Raw genomic sequence first — 25,054 nt, forward strand, 5'->3', positions numbered from 1 at the left:
TATTGTACTCATGTAATGGAATGTGTTGTGCTAAGAAATCTAAATCTTCTTGCTTGTTGTTGCCATACATGATACATGGACCAAGTGATTTCTCAACTATCCAAGGAAGCAAAACCATAATTAACATTAAACAGGAGAGTAACTGGAATGTACAATCGGTGCTATCTGCAAAAGCACTAGCTATTGACGGAATCTAACTTTATAACATTAGTCAACTAATTGAGCGACCTTAACCTTTAGAACATGAGAATTACTAAGTTAGGTTGAACCTACAGTTGCCATGCTATTCCTACTTACCAACTCTGAAGCTATAATAAAGGCGGAGGTCAGTCCTCATTGTCATAGTCCTCGTCCTCATCCAACGTATGGTTTGTTTACAAAGCAAACTAGACAGGGTCCATCTCCATCGTGTTTCATGTCATCAGGCAGCTCCCAAGCACCAAGAAAGTCCTTGAGTTTTGCTCCTTCCTTCGGTCGTGGAACAGATGGTCTAGGTCCTGCAATGGCTACGGTGGAACTAGTTGCTGGAGCTGACAGTTGGGCTTGGGGTAGAACTATAACCTCATCATCTTCATCAGTTGGATCTAAATTCAAGTCAATGTTCCTTAAGGAATCCCTGGCATTGCTCACTGCTGTAGTAACCTATTTTGCTTCAGCTGCATTCCATGCCACCTCCACCTTTAGGCTGGCTAGCTTGCTAGACTGGTTCTTCTTGAATTGTTCACAAGCTGTGACAACCTCCTGCCAAGCTCCACATCCACCACGGTGACCTCTCCCACGACCCCTACCATGGCCTCTACCATTGCTTGAATGGCTTTCTATCGCCTGCACAAAATCAACTCATTCAGCAAAATGAGCTCAACAAGTTTTAAGGCTCAATAGGAAATGAGATTATCATATCTGATATTATGATGTAAAATCTGGAAGACACATAAACAATAGGAAATTAAGTTCTGGGTTGACATATACTTTAAATTAACATTGGTCAAAATAGACCAATTTCCCCATCCTTCGGATGTTCAAACCACCAATCTAGTCACTAGGCTCTCATTTTTTGCTCCAATGTATCCTTACTCCGACATGGCATGCCTAGTCAGTGCTAGTCATCTCTTTTACGTTTTGCGACATTACTAAAGGAATGTATGGTATAATCTCCAACCATTGACTAATCCACTCCCATGGCAAGTATAAAAGGTTGAATACGGATATATTATGTGACAAGTGAGAGTACGATTAACAGTAATCAACCAAGGAAAGAATGGCAATTAAGGAGACAGTCAAATAACATATTGGTAAAGAAACAAAAAGCCTTGGTAAAAAATAGTTAAGGATGCTCATAGTCGACTGGACTGGGATATTGTTGCATCCATTCCCTTGGTAAGTGATCATAACAAGAGAAAAATAGACATTTCATGTGTGATGGAACAACAACAGATGTCCATGGATGAAAAGGCATGCAATGCAATGTGGCATGCAATATGGGAGCAAGGACAGGCTTGAGGCCCCAAAAGAGAGAGATATGGAATTGAAATAGCCAATTTGCAAGTTCAGGGACAAAATTGAGCCTCTCATGTAGATTGAGGGGTGAAATTGGTTATTTCACCAAAGTTTCTGAAAGATGTATGAGATCTGTGAAAAATATGCAAATTCTAGAGTTATGAATAATTGTGACTTACATTTCTTGTCCTCTTCAATTCCCCCTCACTTCCATCTTTTTCAGCTTACCTGATGAAAATTCAACATTTATTAACACTTTCCAGAAGTGATCGGGACATGTAAGTGTTGGGGGCTTTCCTCTTTCGAAGGTCCTAAAAAACATGACTAATATGTTTTTAGTGTAACATAGACTGTTACAGGAGGCTTCGGCTTTGGGATGAAGGTATGTGTAATATGGAGATACAACCCGAAGGCAGAATGAACGGACGCCGAGGCTGTGACAGAAGGAGCTTCGGCTTAGTATAATGACGAAGGTGGAAGATGAAACCGACCTAAAGGGGAAATGACTACTTAGCCCTTGATAGTTTGCTTTATGATTAAGAGTAAATGTCAGGACATGGATGTAATTTTGTCCAGGCTGCGTCCCGTGCCTATAAATAGATGAACAGTAACATCGTACTATTCACACTGGATTATAATCACTCTCGCATTCTCACCTTTTGGCAAGCCGAAGGTATCAATGTAATATAAATATTATGGATATTTATTCATGTGTATGAAATAAGAATATAAATAATCTAATGATTCGTAATGATTATTCATACTCTTTTGTGTTTCATGTATCTTTACCTATTCATTCATTGAGATGATGAAGGTATGCCCTTCATGACCTTCATCTAAAGATCATTATATCCCAAAAGAGATAATGCTTCGAAGGACGAAGGTCTTTAATTGTTAACAATTGTGTTGCTTTGTTCTTGATGTATAGCATTCGAGAACAAGGACAAACATTAGCGCCCACCTCTGGTGAACTCATTGGACCACCTTCGGCAAGCATCGACTTTCGCAATGCCGCCGAAGAAGACAATGGTGCCAGGGGCTGCCCTGCAGCCACTGGACATTAATCAGGAGACGCTCTGATAAGCTAGGAGCCAGAAGAGGAAGGCTACTAGCCCGACACCTCAGGAGGAGGAGCTGGATCAAGAAATAAGGGATTTGGAGGCTATCCACCAACAAGTGCAAAGGGAGAGGGAAAAGATGCTTCGGTTCGCCGACCTTCAGAAGAAGATCGACGAAGCTGCTGAAGAAATGTGTCACCTCACTCAGGATGACCAAGACCGAAGGCCCCAACACAGGGAGCTTCGCCAAGAAAGCCTATTTAATGATGATGAATGGTACAGTGACTTTCATCAGGGCAATTTTGCTTTTGACGAAGCTTCTTCCTTGGCAGCAGAATTGCAGGCTACCCCGTGGCCACCGTCATACAAGCCACCTCAGCTCCCCATGTATGACAGGCACTCAGACCCGAAGCAATTCCTGATGAGCTACGAAGCAGCCATATCCTCATATGGGGGCAATACTGCAGTCATGGCGAAGTCCTTCGTCATGGCAGTCAAAAGCGTAGCTCAAACTTGGTACTCCTCTCTTCGGCCAGGGACAATTACGTCATGGCAAAAGCAAAAGGATATGTTAGTGACCAGCTTTCAGGGTTTTCAAACGAAGCCGGTCACTGCCCAGGCTCTCTTTCAGTGTACGCAGGACCAGGAGGAGTATTTGCAGGCGTATGTCCGAAGGTTCTTATGGCTGTGAGCTCAAGCACCTACAGTGCCTAATGAGATCATCATTGGGGCCATGATGAAGGGGCTCCGGCCAGGACCTACGGTGCAATACTTTACAAGGAAGCCACCGCAAACTTTGGAGAAGATTCTCCAGAAAATGGATGAGTACATCAGAGCCGACAATGATTTTCGGCAAAGAAGGGAAGAAGCCTACAGATACTCTGAAATGGTCAGGGGCTTCTAATAGTCGTCTAGAGGGGGGGGTGAATAGGGCGAAACTGAAATTCTCAAGAATAATCACAACTACAAGCCGGGTTAGCGTTAGAAATACAATCAAGTCTGCGAGAGAGGGTGCAAAACAAATCTCAAGCAAATAAGGAGTGTGACACAAGGATTTGTTTTACCGAGGTTCGGTTCTCGTAAACCTACTCCCCGTTGAGGTGGTCACAAAGACCGGGTCTCTTTCAACCCTTTCCCTCTCTCAAACGGTCCCTCCGACCGAGTGAGCTTCTCTTCTCAAATCAAAACCGGGGAACAAAACTTCCCCGCAAGGGCCACCACACAATTGGTCCCTCTTGCCTTGATTGCAATGGAGTTTTGATCACAAGAACAAGTGAGAAAGAAAAGAAGCAATCCAAGCGCAAGAGCTCAAAAGAACACGGCAAATCTCTCTCGCTAATCACTAAAGCCTTGTGTGAAATTGGAGAGGATTTGATCACTTGGGTGTGTCTAGAATTGAATGCCTAGCTCTTGTAAGTGGTTGAGAAGTGGAAAACTTGGGTGCCATGTATGGTGGGTGGTTGGGGGTATTTATAGCCCCAACCACCAAACTAGCCGTTTGGTGGGGCTCCGTCTGGTGGGGCTGACTGTCGTATGGTGCACCGGACAGTCCGGTGCACACCGGACATGTCCGGTGCGCCAGCCACGTCACCAAAGCCGTTGGGATTCGACCGTTGGAGCACTGTCTTCTGGGCCCGCCTGGATGTCCGGTGGCGCACCGGACATGTACTGTAGAGTGTCCGGTGCGCCAGTATGGGCGTGCCTGACGTCTGCGCGCACTGGCGCGCATTAATTGCTGTTGCAGGCGACCGTTGGCGCGAAGTAGCTGTTGCTTCGATGTCACATCGGACAGTCCGGTGTACACCGGACATGTCCGGTGAATTATAGCGGAGCAGCCGTCGCGAATTCCCGAGGCTGCCAAGTTCCAGAGCCGCGTCCTCTTGGAGCACCGGACAGTCCGGTGAATTATAGCGCGCCGGCTCTGAAAATTCCCGAGGCTGAGGAGTTCAGCGCGAAGTCCCCTGGTGCACCGGACACTGTCCGGTGGCACACCGGACAGTCCGGTGCGCCAGACCAGGGAGCCTTTCGGGATGCCTTTAGCTCTCTATTTTGAACCCAACATTGGTCTTTTTAATTGGCTTGTTGTCAACCTTTGGCACCTGTATAACTTATACACTAGAGCAAACTAGTTAGTCCAATTATTTGTGTTGGGCAATTCAACCACCAAAATTATTTAGGAACTAGGTGTAAGCCTAATTCCCATCCAATCTCCCCCTTTTTGGTGATTGATGCCAACACAAACCAAAGCAAATATAGAAGTGCATAATTGAACTAGTTTGCATAATGTAAGTGCAAAGGTTGCTTGGAATTGAGCCACTATAAATACTTACAAGATATGCATGGATTGTTTCTTCATTTTTAACATTTTGGACCACGCTTGCACCACAGATTTTGTTTTTGCAAATTCTTTTGTAAATCCTTTTCAAAGTTCTTTTGCAAATAGTCAAAGGTAAATGAATAAGATTTTACGAAGCATTTTCAAGATTTAAAATTTTCTCCCCATGTTTCAAAAGCTCTTCCTTTGACTAAACAAAACTCTCCCTAAATGAGATCCTCTTCTTAGTGTTCAAGAGGGTTTTGATATATCATTTTTGAAATACTACTTTCTCCCCCTTTTGAACACAATAAGATACCAATTTGAAATTTACCAATTGAAAATCTCCAATTTTTAAAATTAGGTGGTGGTGCGGTCCTTTTGCTTTGGGCAAATATTTTCTCCCCCTTTGGCATGAATCGCCAAAAACGGAGTCATTAGAGCCCTTGAAGTACTTTCTTCCCCTTTGGTCATGAATAAATGAGTGAAGATTGTACCAAAGACGAAGTCTTTTTGCTTTGAACTCTCCCCAAAAAGATGGAGAGATACGCGGAGCGACGACGAAGTATGAGTTACGGAGTGGAAGCCTTTGTCTTCGCCGAAGACTCCAATTTCCTTTCAATACACTTATGACTTGGTTTGAAATAGACTTGAAAAACACATTAGTCATAGCATATGAAAGAGACATGATCAAAAGTATACAAATGAGCTATGTGTGCAATTTAGCAAAAGAAATTGCGTGAATCAAGAAATTGAGCTCATGCCTAAGTTTGTTAAAAGTTTGTTCATCAAGAGGCTTGGTAAAGATATCGGCTAATTGATCTTTAGTGTTAATGTAAGAAATCTCGATATCTCCCTTTTGTTGGTGATCCCTAAGAAAATGATACCGAATGGCTATGTGTTTAGTGTGGCTATGCTCGACGGGATTATCCGCCATCTTGATGGCACTCTCATTATCACATAGCAAAGGGACTTTGGTTAATTTGTAACCGTAGTCCCGCAGGGTTTGCCTCATCCAAAGCAATTGCGCGCAACAATGGCCTGCGGCAATGTACTCGGCTTCGGCGGTGGAAAGAGCAACCGAATTTTGCTTCTTTGAAGCCCAAGACACCAAGGATCTTCCCAAGAACTGGCAAGTCCCCGATGTGCTCTTCCTATTGATTTTACACCCCGCCCAATCGGCATCCGAATAACCAATCAAATCAAATGTGGATCCCCTAGGATACCAAAGCCCAAACTTAGGAGTGTAAGCCAAATATCTCAAGATTCGTTTTACGGCCGTAAGGTGAGCTTCCTTAGGGTCGGCTTGGAATCTTGCACACATGCATACGGAAAGCATAATATCCGGTCGAGATGCACATAAATAGAGTAAAGAACCTATCATCGACCGATATACCTTTTGATCCACGGACTTACCTCCCTTGTCGAGGTCGAGATGCACATTGGTTCCCATGGGTGTCTTGATAGGTTTGTCATCCTTTATTCCAAACTTGCTTAGAATGTCTTGAGTATACTTCGTTTGGCTAAGGAAGGTGCCCTCTTGGAGTTGCTTCACTTGAAGTCCTAAGAAATACTTCAACTCCCCCATCATAGACATCTCGAACTTTTGTGTCATGATCCTACTAAATTCTTCACATGTAGACTCGTTAGTAGACCCAAATATAATATCATCAACATAAATTTGGCATACAAACAAGTCATTTTCAAGAGTTTTAGTGAATAAAGTAGGATCGGCCTTTCCGACTTTGAAGCCATTAGCGATAAGGAAATCTCTAAGGCATTCATACCATGCTCTTGGGGCTTGCTTGAGCCCATAAAGCGCCTTAGAGAGTTTATAGACATGGTGAGGATACTCACTATCTTCAAAGCCGGGAGGTTGCTCAACATAGACCTCTTCCTTGATTGGTCCATTGAGGAAGGCACTTTTCACGTCCATTTGATAAAGCTTAAAGCCATGGTAAGTAGCATAGGCCAATAATATACGAATTGACTCAAGCCTAGCTACGGGTGCATAGGTTTCACCGAAATCCAAACCTTCGACTTGGGAGTATCCCTTGGCCACAAGTCGAGCTTTGTTCCTTGTCACCACACCATGTTCATCTTGCTTGTTGCGGAAGACCCATTTGGTTCCTACAACATTTTGATTAGGACGTGGAACTAAATGCCATACCTCATTCCTAGTGAAGTTGTTGAGCTCCTCTTGCATTGCCACCACCCAATCCGAATCTTGGAGTGCTTCCTCTACCCTGTGTGGCTCAATAGAGGAAACAAAAGAGTAATGCTCACAAAAATGTGCAACACGAGATCTAGTAGTTACCCCCTTATGAATGTCGCCGAGGATGGTGTCGACAGGGTGATCTCGTTGGATTGCTTGGTGGACTCTTGGGTGTGGCGGTCTTTGCTCTTCATCCTCCTTGTCTTGATCATTTGTATCTCCCCCTTGATCATTGCCATCATCTTGAGGTGGCTCTTTTGCTTGATCTTCTACTTCATCAACTTGAGCTTCATCCTCATTTTGAGTTGGTGGAGATGCTTGCGTGGAGGTGGACGGTTGATCTTGTGCATTTGGAGGTTCTTCGGATTCCTTTGGACACACATCCCCAATGGACATGTTCCTTAGCGCGATGCATGGAGCCTCTTCATTACCTATCTCATCAAGATCAACTTGCTCTACTTGAGAGCCGTTAGTCTCATCAAACACAACGTCACAAGAAACTTCAACTTGTCCAGTGGACTTGTTAAAGACTCTATATGCCCTTGTGTTTGAATCATATCCTAGTAAAAAGCCTTCTACAGTCTTAGGAGCAAATTTAGATTTTCTACCTCTTTTAACAAGAATAAAACATTTGCTACCAAAGACTCTAAAATATGAAATATTGGGCTTTTTACCGGTTAGGAGTTCATAAGATGTCTTCTTGAGGATTCGGTGTAGATATAACCGGTTGATGGCGTAGCAGGCGGTGTTGACCGCCTCGGCCCAAAACTGATCCGAAGTCTTGTACTCATCAAGCATGGTCCTTGCCATGTCCAATAGAGTTCGATTCTTCCTCTCCACTACACCATTTTGTTGTGGCGTGTAGGGAGAAGAGAACTCATGCTTGATGCCCTCCTCCTCAAGGAAGCCTTCGATTTGAGAGTTCTTGAACTCCGTTCCGTTGTCGCTTCTAATTTTCTTGATCCTTAAGCCGAACTCGTTTTGAGCTCGTCTCAAGAATCCCTTTAAGGTTTCTTGGGTTTGAGATTTTTCCTGCAAAAAGAACACCCAAGTGAAGCGAGAATAATCATCCACTATTACAAGACAATACTTACTCCCGCTGATGCTTATGTAAGCAATCGGGCCGAATAGATGCATGTGGAGTAGCTCAAGCGGTCTGTCGGTCGTCATGATGTTCTTGTGTGGATGATGGGCTCCAACTTGCTTTCCTGCCTGGCATGCGCTACAAATCCTGTCTTTCTCAAAATGAACATTTGTTAGTCCTAAAATGTGTTCTCCCTTTAGAAGCTTATGAAGATTCTTCATCCCAACATGGGCTAGTCGGCGGTGCCAGAGCCAACCCATGTTAGTCTTAGCAATTAAGCATGTGTCGAGTTCACTTTATCAAAATCTACTAAGTATAGCTGACCTTCTAACACACCCTTAAATGCTATTGAATCATCACTTCTTCTAAAGACAGTGACACCTACATCAGTAAAGAGACAGTTGTAGCCCATTTTGCATAATTGAGATACAGAAAGCAAATTGTAATCTAATGAATCTACGAGAAAAACATTGGAAATAGAATGGTCAGGAGTTATAGCAATTTTACCCAATCCTTTGACCAAACCTTGATTTCCATCCCCGAATGTGATCGCTCGTTGGGGATCTTGATTTTTCTCATAGGAGGAGAACATCTTCTTCTCCCCTGTCATGTGGTTTGTGCACCTGCTATCGATGATCCAACTTGAGCCCCCGGATGCATAAACCTACAAAACAAGTTTAGTTCTTGACTTTAGGTACCCAAACGGTTTTGGGTCCTTTGGCATTAGAAACAAGAACTTTGGGAACCCAAACACAAGTTTTCGAGCTCTTGTGTTTGCCCCCAACATACTTGGCAACGACCTTGCCGGATTTGTTAGTCAAAACATATGATGCATCAAAAGTTTTGAATGAAATGTCATGATCATTTGATGCATTAGGAGTTCTCTTTTTAGGCAACTTAGCACGGGTTGGTTGCCTAGAACTAGATGTCTCACCCTTATACATAAAAGCATGATTTGGGCCAGAGTGAGACTTCCTAGAGTGAATTCTCCTAATCTTGCTCTCGGGATAACCGACAGGGTACAAAATGTAACCCTCGTTATCCTGAGGCATGGGAGCCTTGCCCTTAACAAAATTAGACAATTTTTTAGGAGGGGCATTAAGTTTGACATTGTCTCCCCTTTGGAAGCCAATGCCATCCTTGATGCCTAGGCGTCTCCCATTATAAAGCATACTACGAGCAAATTTAAATTTTTCATTCTCTAAGTTATGCTCGGCAATTTTAGCATCTAATTTTGCTATATGATCATTTTGTTGTTTAATTAAGGCCATGTGATCATGAATAGCATTAACATCAACATCTCTACATCTAGTACAAATAGAAGTGTGCTCAACGGTAGATGTAGAGGTTTTGCAAGATTTTAATTCTACAACCTTAGCATGCAATATATCATTCTTAGTTCTAAGGTCGGAAATAGTAGCATTGCAAACATCAAAATCTTTAGCCTTAGCAAGCAATTTTTCATTCTCAATTCTAAGGCTAGCAAGAGAAACATTCAACTCATCAATCCTAGCAAGTAAATCAACATTATCATCTCTAGGATTGGAAGTTGAAACATTACAAATATGAGAATCAACCTTAGCAATTAATTTGGCATTTTCATTTCTAAGGTTGGTAATAGTGAAATGGCATGTGCTTAGCTCACTAGATAATTTCTCACATTTTTCTATTTCTAGAGCATAAGCATTTTTAACCTTAACATGTTTCTTATTTTCCTTAATTAGGAAGTCCTCTTGGGAATCCAAAAGGTCATCCTTTTCATGAATAGCACTAATTAATTCATTTAATTTTTCCTTTTGTTCCATGTTAAGGTTGGCAAAAAGGGTACGCAAGTTATCCTCCTCATCACTAGCATTATCATCACTAGAAGACTCATATTTAGTGGATGATTTGGATTTAACCTTCTTCCTCTTGCCGTCCTTTGCCATGAGACACTTGTGGCCGACGTTGGGGAAGAGGAGTCCCTTGGTGACGGCGATGTTTGCGGCGTCCTCGTCGTCGGAGGAGTCGGTGGAGCTCTCGTCAGAGTCCCACTCGCGGCACACGTGGGCATCGCCGCCCCTCTTCTTGTGGTACCTCTTCTTTTCTCTCCTCTTGCCCTTCTTGTCGTTATCCCTGTCACTGTCACTTGATAATGGACATTTAGCAATAAAGTGACCGGGCTTACCACACTTGTAGCAAACCTTCTTGGAACGGGATTTGTAATCCTTCCCCTTTCGTTGCTTGAGGATTTGGCGAAAGCTTTTGATGATTAAAGCCATCTCCTCGTTGTCGAGCTTTGAAGCATCGATTGGTTGTCTACCTGGTGTAGACTCCTCCTTCTTCTCCTCCGTCGCCTTGAACGCCACCGGTTGTGCTTCGGATGTGGAGGGATCATCAAGCTCGTTGATCTTCTTTGAGCCCTTGATCATACATTCAAAGCTCACAAAATTTCCGATAACTTCCTCGGGAGTCATTAGTGTGTATCTAGGATTACCACGAATTAATTGAACTTGAGTGGGGTTAAGGAAGATGAGTGATCTAAGAATAACCTTAACCACCTCGTGGTCATCCCATTTCTTGCTCCCGAGGTTGCGCACTTGGTTCACCAAGGTTTTGAGCCGGTTGTACATATCTTGTGGCTCCTCCCCTTGGCGAAGACGGAAGCGACCGAGCTCCCCCTCGATCGTTTCCCGCTTGGTGATCTTGGTGAGTTCATCACCCTCGTGCGCGGTCTTGAGTAGATCCCAAATCTCCTTCGCATTCTTCAACCCTTGCACCTTGTTATATTCCTCTCTACTTAGAGAGGCGAGGAGTATGGTTGTGGCTTGGGAGTTGAAGTGCTCGATTTGGGCTACTTCATCCTCATCATAGTTTTCATCCCCTACGGATGGTACTTGTGCACCAAACTCAACAACATCCCATATACTTTTGTGGAGCGAGGTTAGATGAAATCGCATTAAATCACTCCACCTAGCGTAATCTTCACCATCAAAAGTTGGTGGTTTGCCTAATGGGACGGAAAGTAAAGGTGTATGTTTAGAAATGCGAGGGTAGCGTAGGGGAATCTTACTATACTTCTTACGCTCTTGGCGCTTAGAAGTGACGGATGTCGCGTCGGAGCCGGAGGTGGATGCCGATGAAGAATCTGTCTCGTAGTAGACCACCTTCCTCATCCTCTTTTTCTTGTCCCCACTCCGATGCGGCTTGTGGGAAGAGGATTTCTCCTTCTTCTCTTTGTGGTGTGAAGAAGATCTCTTCTCCTTCCCTTTGGAGGAGTCCTTCTTCTCCTTCCTCTTGGTGCGGGACTCTTCCGATGAAGTGCTCCCGTGGCTTGTAGTGGGCTTTTCGCCGGTCTCCATCTCCTTCTTGGCGTGATCTCCCGACATCACTTCGAGCGGTTAGGCTCTAATGAAGCACCAGGCTCTGATACCAATTGATAGTCGCCTAGAAGGGGGGTGAATAGGGCGAAACTAAAATTCTCAAGAATAATCACAACTACAAGCCGGGTTAGCGTTAGAAATACAATCAAGTCTGCGAGAGAGGGTGCAAAACAAATCTCAAGCAAATAAGGAGTGTGACACGAGGATTTGTTTTACCGAGGTTCGGTTCTCGTAAACCTACTCCCCGTTGAGGTGGTCACAAAGACCGGATCTCTTTCAACCCTTTCCCTCTCTCAAACGGTCCTTCCGACCGAGTGAGCTTCTCTTCTCAAATCAAAACCGGGAACAAAACTTCCCCGCAAGGGCCACCACACAATTGGTCCCTCTTGCCTTGATTACAATGGAGTTTTGATCACAAGAACAAGTGAGAAAGAAAAGAAGCAATCCAAGCGCAAGAGCTCAAAAGAACACGACAAATCTCTCTCGCTAATCACTAAAGCCTTGTGTGGAATTGGAGAGGATTTGATCACTTGGGTGTGTCTAGAATTGAATGCCTAGCTCTTGTAAGTGGTTGAGAAGTGGAAAACTTGGGTGCCATGAATGGTGGGTGGTTGGGGTATTTATAGCCCCAACCACCAAACTAGCCGTTTGGTGGGGCTGACTGTCGTATGGTGCACCGGACAGTCCGGTGCACACCGGACATGTCCGGTGCGCCAGCCACGTCACCAAAGCCGTTGGGATTCAACCGTTGGAGCACTGTCTTCTGGGCCCGCCTGGATGTCCGGTGGCGCACCGGACATGTACTGTAGAGTGTCTGGTGCGCCAGCATGGGCGTGCCTGACGTCTGCGCGCACTGGCGCGCATTAATTGCTGTTGCAGGCGACCGTTGGCGCGAAGTAGCCGTTGCTTCGATGTCACACCGGACAGTCCGGTGTACACCGGACATGTCCGGTGAATTATAGCGGAGCAGCCGTCGCGAATTCCCGAGGCTGCCAAGTTCCAGAGCCGTGTCCTCTTGGAGCACCGGACACTGTCCGGTGTACACCGGACAGTCCGGTGAATTATAGCGCGCCGGCTCTGAAAATTCCCGAGGCTGAGGAGTTCAGCGCGAAGTCCCCTGGTGCACCGGACACTGTCTGGTGGCACACCGGACAGTCCGGTGCGCCAGACCAGGGAGCCTTTCGGGATGCCTTTAGCTCTCTATTTTGAACCCAACATTGGTCTTTTTAATTGGCTTGTTGTCAACCTTTGGCACCTGTATAACTTATACACTAGAGCAAACTAGTTAGTCCAATTATTTGTGTTGGGCAATTCAACCACCAAAATTATTTAGGAACTAGGTGTAAGCCTAATTCCCTTTCAGCTTCGGAGGGAGATTCCACCCCAGGCATGTCAGGTCAATCCATAATGCTAGCTCAAGTGATGATAGGGGAAACCAAACCCAAGGCAGCAGCACAACTCCCAATCATCAGGGGCATAACAAAGTTCTTTCAGGCCACCAGCTCCAAGAGGCAGAGGGGGAAGAAGCTTCGGAGGAAGATATGGAGATCAGCCCAGGAAGCTGTTTTGTTTGTTCTGAGGTGAAGACAAAGGGCATACCACAAGGACGTGCCAAGTTATGATTCAGAAATAGAAAGAAATTGCTGAAGCTGAAGCACAGCAGAACCAGCCAAAGAAGGTCCTGCATACCGCTTCGTGCTATTCTCCTTATATCCCAGAATATGTAGGCAATCAACAGCCTACGGACTCTGTCGCTTCGCCAAACCATTCTCAAGCTTCCTGGGCCTAGTTTCCACCACCACCACCACCGCTATCACCTTCCATGCTTCACGGTCAACAGCCAGAAGGGCATCACCACGCTCAGCAACAGCGCGACCTTCGGGAGGAGTCCGAAGCTCGCACAGTCAGCAGCACTATGCCTGAGTCGAAGCACATTTATTAAAGGTGCCACGGTGATTCGATTAAAGATTATCCTACCCTGGTGTATCTTAGTTCTTTCCACCATTTTATTTTCTTGTATGAAAAATAATTCACGAAGGATTAAATTCCAATTCGATGTAATAATATCGTGGTCACACCATCGAGTGTGGGGCGCATCCCCTTAACAAAACTTCCGAAGCTCCAAAAAGTCGTTCTTAAGGGAGAGCAGAGTAAGTTCCAAAGCTACAAAAGTCGTTCCTAAGGGAGCGCAGAGTAAGTTTCGAAGCTACAAAGTCGTTCCTAAGAGAGCGCAGAGTAAGTTCTGAAGCTCAAAAGTCGTTCCTAAGGGAATGCAAAGCTAAGATGACACCGAAATAAAAGGTGAAGAAGCTCAAAAGTTGTTCCTAAGGGGATGCAGAGCTTAAATGCCACTGAAATAGAAGGTGAAGAAGCTCAAAAGTCGTTCCTAAGGGGATACAGAGCTTAAATGCCACCGAAATAGAAGGTGAAGAGACTCAAAAATCGTTCCTAAGGGGATGCAGAGTCTGGGTGTGTTTTCGTGTGGGCGTGTGTCTTCTGCATAAACATCATGTTGCATCATATCATCACATCATTTTTCATATCATTACATCATACATCAATCGCATCAGCAACAAAGCTGTGAAGGTGGAACAAATGCTCTTACCAAAGTGTGCTCAAGCACAAAGCATGCCTTCGGCGGATATAATTTTTCACACTAAGAAAATCTTCATCGGCAACAATATTATACAACAACTTTGGTATAGAAGGGGACTCTTTCTTTACGAAGCATGAAAAGAAGGGAAGGTGTTTTTTTGCCGAAGGCTCAAAAATGGTATGTACGCAAATTTCATGTATCGCAAAGAAATATATTACATTAATATACACACAGATATTCAATATTTAACTCATATACGAATATTACATTTCTCAAATACTACATTTCTTAAGTACACAAGAATTCAGTCTTCTTTTAATATCTTCTCGTCAGCTTCATTCAGGAGTTTGTTCACAGCTTCGTCAACGGCTTCTTCGGCAATCCTTATTGTTTCTAATGCTGCTTTCATGGCTGGATTGGCCTCGGGGTCATATGGCTCAGTGGGTGGTGAAAGTTCAGCTGTAGAAAAGAACAAGTTGTTAATCCGAAGCCAAACATAAACACCGAAGCTAAAATTCAATGATAATACCTATACGTCTTGCACGCTCAGCAGCCTCTTCGGCTCACTTAGCTTCTTCTCGGGCGTCATGAGATTCTTTTTCATTTTTCTTTATAGCTTCTGAAGCGTCCCAGATCCTCTGGGACTCAAATGTGATACAATTACTAGTCCCAGGAGGCTATTAAACACATTTATACATCAGATGATTACAGATCTGCTTAAACGAGACAAACCTATAAAGGTGGCGATCAACTTTAAGAGTTGGTCCACAACTCGAGACAAATCATCAGAGTGGGGCTGAAGCAGCCTGATATACGCAGCGAAGCAAATCAGCGGTCCAACAGCCACAGGCAAGGTTGGGAACAAGCGTAACTCTTACCCGATCAGCGATCACCTTCTCTGAAAAACAACAAATAAGCAAGGGTGAGTACAAACGTACTCAGCAGCCCACCTTCACCCGCGGAATGGGGAAATCAGATATAATACATGGAATATGTGGAGCTCAGAATATTTTGCAGAAACAACAATATTTTATGCAGGGTTGTTTTGTAAAACATTTTGTATTTTTTAAAGCGCATCCTCTCCCAAAGGAGCAGGAAGTTTTTCAGTATAGAACAAAATCCCCTGGACTAAACCATCCAGGTATCTCAGTAGTTTCCCACTAGTTTTCATTTTCAAAAACAGCTACTGGACTTCTCGTCCACCATAGCTCACGGCTCAACCGCCAGACCTTTTAAAAACCACTTTTCAAAAGCACTTTTTTTGGAAAACAAAACACTAATTGTCATACCACACCAGACTCATCCATATCTATGGACGCGGACTATTCGAATAGGTTTGAACTCTATGCAGAGGGGTACACTTTACCCACTAGTCCGGTTCTGCGATCTCATGGCCAATGAGACCCGAATCTGAATCTCTTTCTTTCCTCGCACGTCCTTACCTCAACGGTTATACCGAAAGGAGTCAGGCCACAGCCATGTCCAAACCGGACAAAACATTCCCCCTCTTGGTGCTCCCCAGCCATCATAACCCTGGGGTTCGGACCGTACAAGTTCAGATTGAGTGACTGCCCATACAGTCTCGAGTGGTTGTACTTGTCATGAGTACATGTAGTGAAGGATGACAAACCGGTCCTTATATGAGAGGACAATCCTTCTACTCACACCTAACCCGGCTGAGCCATCACCTTAGGCCCTCCCCTAAACCAGGGAGTCCCTGATCATCCCTACTCAAAGGTGATAAGGGTGAAAACCCTTCATCATACACATTTTGAAAAACATTTTCTTTTCAAAACTCAAACCTTTTCTCAAATCATTTGTAACAAATATATCAAGGATTGATTGCGGTAAGCGGCTGGGTGGCCATAACTTGTCTCAAAATCATATCATGCATAAAATAACAGGCTGAGGGTTGTGGTTGAAAAATCATAGGTAATTTATGCATCAAAGGGATCCAGTGAGCTTGTCGTGCTTATCCGGCGAAGGGGGAAGAGCTCGCGGAACTGGCTTCTAGCTCCACTGCCTGGCGTAGACTTGCAGATCTGGCCTCCACGAGATGGCACAAACGCTCCGATAACTATGCAACATGAACAAGCAAGGATACAAACTAGCAAGCATATCAACAAATATTTAGTATAGTGGTCAGAATGGTGATATATGGATGGGTAGAGTCTTGAACAGAATCTGTGTCATGTGGTGTTGTGATATTACTGGTGGTGGAGCGGAGGTGCTTACCAGGAGGGTGGATTGGAGGCGAAGCGACACTATGCGCGTAGCCGGCAGAGCAGAGTAACTGAGTGGGTGGGGTGTTTGCCTTGGCTGAGGGTGTTGAGTATGTGTGGAGAGGGAGAGGGTAGCTGGGTGTATTTATAGCTAGGTGTATGTGGTGTAGCATAGTGAAGTTCACTGTTGGTGACAATAGTGACGAATGAATCGTCTGACTTACTATGAACAGGAGAGTTATAGGTAGAATATGGGACAAGAGTATTTTGGGAATTTTCTGGAACATGAACCATGCTTAAGGGATGACATGGTCGGATAGGGAATAGTTTGATAAGAATTTAGAAACAATAATTATTGGAATCGGAGTTTGGAAGCCTGGTTCGAAGGAATCTCAAAGTTAAGTGTGCTCAACTTGGAGAAACCTAGGATGGGTGACCAGATGGGAAGTTCCTTACTGGAAGGAAAATCACAGTCACCAGAGTTCGTATGACTGGAATATTGGTCTAGCAGGTCTTAGGTGGACTGGACAGCATGATGGATGAGTAGTTGAAATTTGAGGTGATCGGATGATCGATGAATAGTAATGATGAATAGTGATGGTGAATAGTCGTATGAACGAACGATGAACGATAAATAGTGACAATGAACGAACGATGAACGATGAATATGAACTATGAACGAACGAACGAACGATCGAATGATCGGACGAACGAACGATCGGAATTTCGGCAGCATAACGGCAGGACAAAGATTATATGGACGAACGATGACTAGGGACTATGAACAAACGACGAACGATGAATAGGAACTATGAACGAGCGATGAACGATTGAATGATCGAATGAACGAACGATCGGAATTTCGGTAGCATAACGGCAGGAAAAAGATTACTTGGACGAACGAACAGATGAACGATCGAACAAACGGACAAACGAACGAACAAACTAAGAACAGGTGGACGAACGATCGGACGAACGATCGAACGATCGGACGAACGATCGAACGATCGGACGAACGAACGAACAAACTAAGAACATGTGGACGAACGATCGAACGATCCTTGTGCTTGTGTGGGAGGTGGAGTGGGCGCGTGTGTGGGGGGGGGGAGGGAGAGTTGCCATGAAATGGCTTGGGGTGGCTTGAGAGGAGGCCCTTGCCCCTCTATTTATAGCCATGGTGGGGGGATTAGGGGGAGGGATGAGAGGATTAGTGGGAGGATGAGAGGATTTGTGGGAGATTAGCATGTATTTGTCTTGTATAAGTGAGATTAGCTTGTAGAGCTCACCATATGACACTGGAGGCGTACGTATACGTATGAGCATGAGGAAAGTTATGGAGAAAATATTGGTAGAGAATTGAAAAATGATTCTGAAGGTATTTCTGAGGAGGAAAATATTTGGAGAATTATCGGTGGAATATTTGGACAGTATTTCTGGAAAGAACTTGAAGGGGATCACTGGGGAAATATTTGTAGGATATTTTGAGGAGGATTTTGGAGCAAATATAGACCACTATATTTTATTTGTTAATATCAACTCGCAAACAAACATTTTGAAATAAAATATGAAATTCATTTTGAATTTAGAGCAAGTTTGAGAAAATTCCAAGATTTGAATTTTTGGGATGCTACAGCTTTGTCGGCTATCTCACGACCGCCCTTCGTCCAAACATCGGAATATAATTTTCCGCCTATCAAAGTAGCTTCGGCCGAAGGCTCCTTAGCGTTGTCTATGGAGAAGACATTTTCTGCCTGGGCTGCAGCTTTAACGTGTTCACAACCATTTTTCTCCAGAACCGCCGCAACCCCTCAAGCACCGGCAAAGGCGCAAAAATCTCCACGGTCGCTAAGAATTTCTTCAAAAGCTTCACCTTCTTCGCCGATCCATTCAATGACTCCTTCAAGATCGCCTCGAATAAACTTTTGCTCCGATGAGTATGCAACCACCTTTGCAAAGCTGTCTTTCAGTTTCCTGGCGCAATTCAACAATTTCTCATAACATCTTTCCTTGGATTCACGAAGCTCCTCCACATTCTTTTCTAGCCTCGCGCTTGTCCATTCACTTATCTCTTGCTTAGCTTTCGCAAGTTCAAAATTTTTATTCGCTTTTGCAAGCTTTTTCCGAAGGTCTTCAACTTTTGATTTATGAGCTTTGGATTGTCCATTAAGCTTTGCTTCATTGCTCTTCATCCTATCTACTAAGGAAAGCAATATTTTATCTTTTTCAAGCGCCTCGTTCCTTAGCGTGATAACTTCTGACCGAAGGTTCCTAAGGGCTATTTGGCAACTTTCGTCTTTAGCATTCTTTTGCACCCATAAAGCCTTGCTTAGGATTAAGCCCTACAAAAAATAAAGGATCAACACACAATAATAAGAAAAGACACAAAAAGTAATATGCTAAAACATCCTCACCTTCAGAGTGTTATATGCAAGGCTGTCTGCAAGGTCATCATTCATCATTGCAGACAGGCCAAGTTCTAGCTTCGGGAATCCTATATTTTTGCCATCTCCTGGCAAACAGATATCTCCTTATTGTCCGGAAGGTAGTACAGGAAGTCGTCTTTATCAGTGCCATTATACACCAAGGATCCTTTTGGATACTTCAAATCCCTGGCATAGTGCTTAGCTTCGGCAATTTGCTCTTCCGACAACTATTTACCCGAAGCATGTCGCATGATAAAATCTACCTCTTCAGTAGACGTTTCGGGGGTAGGAGATTTAACCTTCTTGGGTGCGCCTTCTTTTTCCAAGATCAGAGCGGCATCCGAAGGTCCTTGTTCAGTATCCTTTTCAACAGTTTCAACATGCCTTGTTTCTATGGGAACTGAGGGGCCAACTTCAGCTCCAACACGAGTTGTAACAGCTTTGCCGGTCTCCTTTATATTTTTCTCACTCATGCTGGACACTTCTGTAGAGGCAGGAGTTGGTACCTTTGTCGACTCCATGACAACGTCTAGTACGCTGGCCATTCTCCTCCTTTTTGGAGTTACTGCAGGAATTTTTGATACCTCTGCCGATTTCCTCAATTCTGGCTCTTCGGTCATTTTTGCCCTAGCTTCGGCAGGACACTTTGGCACATCGGCTATTTTGGCTTTTTGCTGCTCGGCTGCAGTCTTCGGAATTAGCACTTCGGCTGATCCCGATGTGGCTTCGTCTCCTGTATCATTCCTTTAGCTTGCGGAGGCCAGGTTGTAAAAACCAATTAATTGCTTTAGCAAAGAGTCTGGCTCGACTTCTTACCTTGAAATCTGGAAACTTCCATCTAGATCGTCGTGGCAACTCCACTTCCCCACTCTTTCCGCTTTGAAGCGTTTCTCTTAAAGACAAATGGGTTCTCTTTTTGTCTTCATATCCAGAAGCTAGAGATAGGTTCGGTAGTAGGGCATGGTTAAGTCCGTGTCAGAATGAAGTCAGGGTTTCCGGGTGCCTTGTGAGCGGGGAACTCTGGCTCAACAACGGAAGAAGGCCCCCAGCAAGCTTCGGCACCCTGGTCGTTTCAATATACCTGGGCCGGTGTGTCAAAACTTTATTCTTTTCCCCCTTCGATGTAGCAGAAATGGCCGAAGTAGCAGCTTTTCTTTTCTTTCCCTGCTTTCGCGAGGGATAACGATAGTCTGGGTATACAAAACCAATTACATCAAAAACTCTGTTTAATCTTCTCTTGCCTCGTCCTCCGAAGGCTAATGTCATGGCATCATCTTCGGACCTTGTATAGGCCCCAAGCAATTCGTCACTTGTTGCCTCAACACAATTCAACCAGTCATCGTTTGGCTCATCAAATTGATCTGTGTATCTGAAGGTGTATTTCAAATAAACCAAGCCGCCTTGACTGGACCCGACAGCAGCTTCCTTCGGCATCTCCCAGTCACTTACAAGAGGCCACACTCTATAAGCAATATGCTCTTGGACTAAGTCTCTTGTGCCATTAAAAGTGCATACAGTGTTAAAAGCCTTCTGGCATTCTTCAATTTCATTTCCAAGAGCAGCGGCTGGCCTTCTGTTGCCGAAGCGAGACCAAATAGGGCGTTGAATGATCCCCTTTGTATCTTCTCTTTCAACTAAGTTGTTCTTTACATAAAACCACTCTTCCATCCAGGCTCCTGGCCACCTCTTCCGAATCGTCGGGACTGGATAGCTCACATCAGAGCGAGGCACGAAGCCGTAACAACCAAAATTATTATGATATTGCTCTTTGACAGTAGCCTTCGTGTCATAGGACAGCTCATGCATGTTACAGAAGCATTTTGCACTCGACTCTAGTCCCTGGCTCCTCATGGCCCAAACGAAAATTCCCATTCTAATGACAGCTTCAGAGGTAATTTGATGAAGGTAAATCTCAAAAGTCTTCAGAACTTCAACTAAAAATTTACTCAAGGGAAACCGTAGCCCTGCCTTCATGAAGCTCCTATAGACAACAACTTCGTCTACTTCGGGCGCAGGGGCAGTGCTATCTCCTCCAGCCCTCACAATAGAAATATCGCGGAAGTATCTTCCTTTCATAGTTGATTTTCCGAAGATGGTATGACTCGGCCGCCAGGGCCGATCTTCAGCATCTTCATTTCCACTTTCCAAGTCGAAACTTTCACTGTCGCCAGAATCCTCAGATAACCCAGCCAACATTTCATTGGTGATTTTCTCGGTATTCGTCTTCTCCAAAGCTTCATAAAACCCAGCCAGTGCAGGGTCAACAATCTTCTTCTCTTCAGCCAGTTAGTCAACGGTTGCGCAAATGCCTAATCTTGCAGTTTAATCAAAACTCGGCAGAGCAAGAAAATTCAGAATAACAAAAATAGCGCAAGCAGCTGAAATGGCACAACAAATGCTATCAATGTGAATCCCTATATATATGCCCCGCGCCTCACAACTTGGTGGGCCCTACATGTTAGGGTCTTTCGCTATTCTAGCGAAGGGAAGATGTTTTTTCGGACCTTTTGCTAAAGGCCTTCGTTTACGTCGCAGTCTAAATTGTTACAAAGAAACAAATTTTTTTACTGCAAGGGGCTACTGTTGGAGGCCTTCCTCTTTCGAAGGTCCTCAAAAACGTGACTAATAGACTGTTACAGGAGGCTTCGGCTTTGGGATGAAGGTATGCGTAATATGGAGATACAACCCGAAGGCAGAATGAACAGACGCCGAGGCTGTGACTGAAGGAACTTCGGCTTAGTATAATGACAAAGGTGGAAGATGAAACCGACCTAATGGGGAAATGACTACTTAGCCCTTGATAGTTTGCTTTATGATTAAGAGTAAATGTCAGGGACATGGATGTAATTTTGTTCGGGCTGCGTCCCGTGTCTATAAAATACTAAAATAGATGAACAGTAACATCGTACTATTCACGCTGGATTGTAATCACTCGCGTCACTCTCGCATTCTCACCTTCTGGCAAGCCCAAGGTATCAATGTAATATAAATATTGTGGATATTTATTCATGTGTATGAAATAAGAATATAAATAATATAATGATTCGTAATGATTATTCATACTATTTTGTGTTTCATGTATCTTTACTTATATTCATTCATTAAGATTATGAAGGTATGCCCTTCATGACCTTCGTCTGAAGATCATTATATGCCAAAGGAGATAATGCTTCGAAGGATGAAGGTTTTTAATCGTTAACAATTGTGTTGCTTTGTTCTTGATGTATAGCATTCGAGAACAAGGACCAACAGTAAGAATCTTGCTTAACTACAAAATAGATAAATTACCTCCTTTTGCCAAGCTTATCATCTGCAATAACATCAGAAGAACCCATGTCTGGAACGTTGCTGACTACTTCCCTCAAGAAGTCATAGACATTGTATGTTTGTATGCACTGTTTCCTGAGCACATTAAGTAAAAAAACTTAATGAGTTAAAGAAATGATGAATTAATAAGATGCAAAAAATGATACTACAATTCAAAAAATAATTTCATTTTCTCTCCATACAATGACATAACACAACCTATACCCCAACCCCATGCCTTGCCAGCATCTGTCTACATTTTCTCCATCAATCAACAAGGCCATGCGACACACACTTATTTTTCTTTCTCAAGACTAGGATCATTATAAATATCTGCAAAGAAAGAATTTACAAGATTCGAACAAAACTAATGTCAATCCTAAACAACAGTAAGTACACTGGATCACCAGATAATAACTTAGAACAGATTAGCTTGAAAAGGAATGCCTGACAGAACCCATGCTCCTACCAAGACAAAGCAAGGCCTTCCTTGCCAATAACAATACATACTAAAGCTTGTTGGTTGCTTGTACAATAGCCTACATAAGACATGCAAAATCAACGCGCAACAAAGGAAAGACTAAAATGTAAAGCAGATAAACACTACTAAGATTTTTTATGATAATCAAGTAGGGCTATGCATCCAGATATTTTCTATAACTTGCTCCTCCCACTTACATCGATCAAATGAAAAACTATGCCCAAACTTCGTACGACAAGATGGGTCAAGTAAACTTACAAATGGGAAGAACCCACAGTCTTGACCCCATTTTGAATTGTAATATCATAAGTCCTATCACATAAATCTTGCAGAAATAGCTCCAATGCTTTGGCTATAAAACTAAGGACATTGATCATATATAACTTAAACAAAATGTGGACAATGCTCACAAAAACTAAATTGATATAGGAAACAGATTACAAAATATAATAAGCAAATGAAAATGGCCACGAAATATAATAAGCAAATGAAAATAGATTAAAAAAACTAAGGAAGTAGAACTTTTCATCTACAAATTGGGTGTCTATCTTTACCACACTATGAGGGGATTTTATCAAAACTTCTTCCTTCCACCTATACAACATACTGAAACCATCATCCCAATTGCCATAAATCTCTTTTAGAGCTTCTTCACATCATAACTGACTCTACAGTTGTAAGTGTTTTGCAACCTCTTTTGCAAAGCCTTAGCACCAAGTGAAGACTCATTTTTTAGTAAAGGCAAGGCATTATGTGCTACCCATGCTTGATTGGCATTCCCATGACTTATCTGGCTGCTTGAAGCACAATTATGCTCATTCACTAGGACGGTAACCTACAAAACAAAATAAAGAGGTAAGTAATACCAACTTTTATGAACACAACTATACAATTGGAGAGGAACAAAAGAAAGGTTAGTACCATAACACTAGAATCCGGTCTTCTAGAACCATTCAGTTTCCAAGGGCATGTGCATCATTCCCTTTGTTGTACGCACTATACCTACTTCTATCCGATTTTGTTATGCCAAGCTCAAACTCATCATTTATAGCATACTGCCTCACAGCTAGACTAAACTCTTTCATCGACGGATAGAGAGTACCCAACTTCAGATCAGGGTGATCAACATCATGTAATATATTCAACATTTCTGCATTTTCATCATCAACTGGCATGGCAGCATCTAGATCACTTGGATCAAAACTATTACTTTTCGATGAAAAATGAGATGTCTTAGTTACTTGGTTTCGAGTGGGTTCGATTCATCTCATCATCCTCATCTCCAAGTCCCAAGAACACATACATATCATCCTCGTCACAGATTCTAAACATATCATCAGTCTCCCCATTTTCCTTATTTTCAGCATTCTCAGTTATAAAGCTACTCCAATCAATAGACATGGTGTCATCATCATTACCATCCATGATGTCACCACCTATTTCTAGTGTTAGCACAAATAAATAGACATAATTATCAAACACAAGATAAGTAAGCATCGTACCACATAAAAAATATGAGTTTACACTTATGGATACCTGCAGATTATGTTTGGAATCTAAGCTAGGTCACAATCTAATCAATACCTGCATGGTAACATTGTCTAAGCGAGATGTAAGGACATGCTATGCTGACCAAAATACAGATCAAACAAAACTCATATCGTTCCACTGTTAACGGGTACCTGAATAGGGTTGAAAACGGACGGGTAAAATCCCGTCCCGACCCGTACCGGTTTCTACATTTGAGCCGACTGTTTCCGTATTTACGGAAAAATATGGAAATGGGACGAAAACAGGAGATGGTTTATTCCGTCCGTTTTTGCGGTCCCGTTTTTATCCGGATTGAACACGTATTTATTCCGCATTTGATAAATATGGGACAAGACTAATATGCATTAGTATATAAACTAAAGCCTCGTGTCTTTAGGTGACAAATCATAGCACAAGTGGCCATTACAACCATCAGCTCTTTTCAATGACAAGTGTTCTAAAGTGTTAAACAACATCAGATGTAGCTAAATGTACGCTATTAGCAACCAAACAACAATATAATGTTGTCTCTATATATCTATTTGTTTTATGTTATTGTTCTGCCAATCAATCACTAGTAAAACATCAATACCATTTCTATTTGCATTAAATTATGAGTTTTCGTTCGATTTTGCAATTCCGTTTATCCCGCTACCATTTCTGTTCCTGACTATTATGGACCCGATACCGTTTTCGATGATAAAATGCGAATACGGAAATGGGAGAGTAGTTTTTCCGTCCATTTTCGTCCATTTTCATCCCTATACCTGAAGCTGTCGCCAATGGTTCCGGTATTCTTGCCGAAGAAACGTACGCGCGACGAGTTCCTAGAGCTAAAGAATGGGACACTGGTGGTGCCGCAACGTCAACACTTTCAAATCAACCGGAGGCGGCAATAGATCTTGGGAGCCGCCATGATTGAGACAGACGAGAGGCACCGCGATGCTGCGACAGGGGAAGGGGAAA

General features: G+C 43.3%; 1 pseudogene; it reads right to left on the reverse strand.

Moving 5' to 3' along the window:
• Window positions 1-326: 326 nt before the first annotated feature.
• LOC103637232 (uncharacterized) lies at window positions 327-23,983 on the reverse strand (annotated as a pseudogene).
• Window positions 23,984-25,054: the final 1,071 nt, after the last annotated feature.

Source organism: Zea mays, chromosome 8 (genome assembly GCF_902167145.1).
Source record: "Zea mays cultivar B73 chromosome 8, Zm-B73-REFERENCE-NAM-5.0, whole genome shotgun sequence".
NCBI lineage: Eukaryota > Viridiplantae > Streptophyta > Magnoliopsida > Poales > Poaceae > Zea > Zea mays.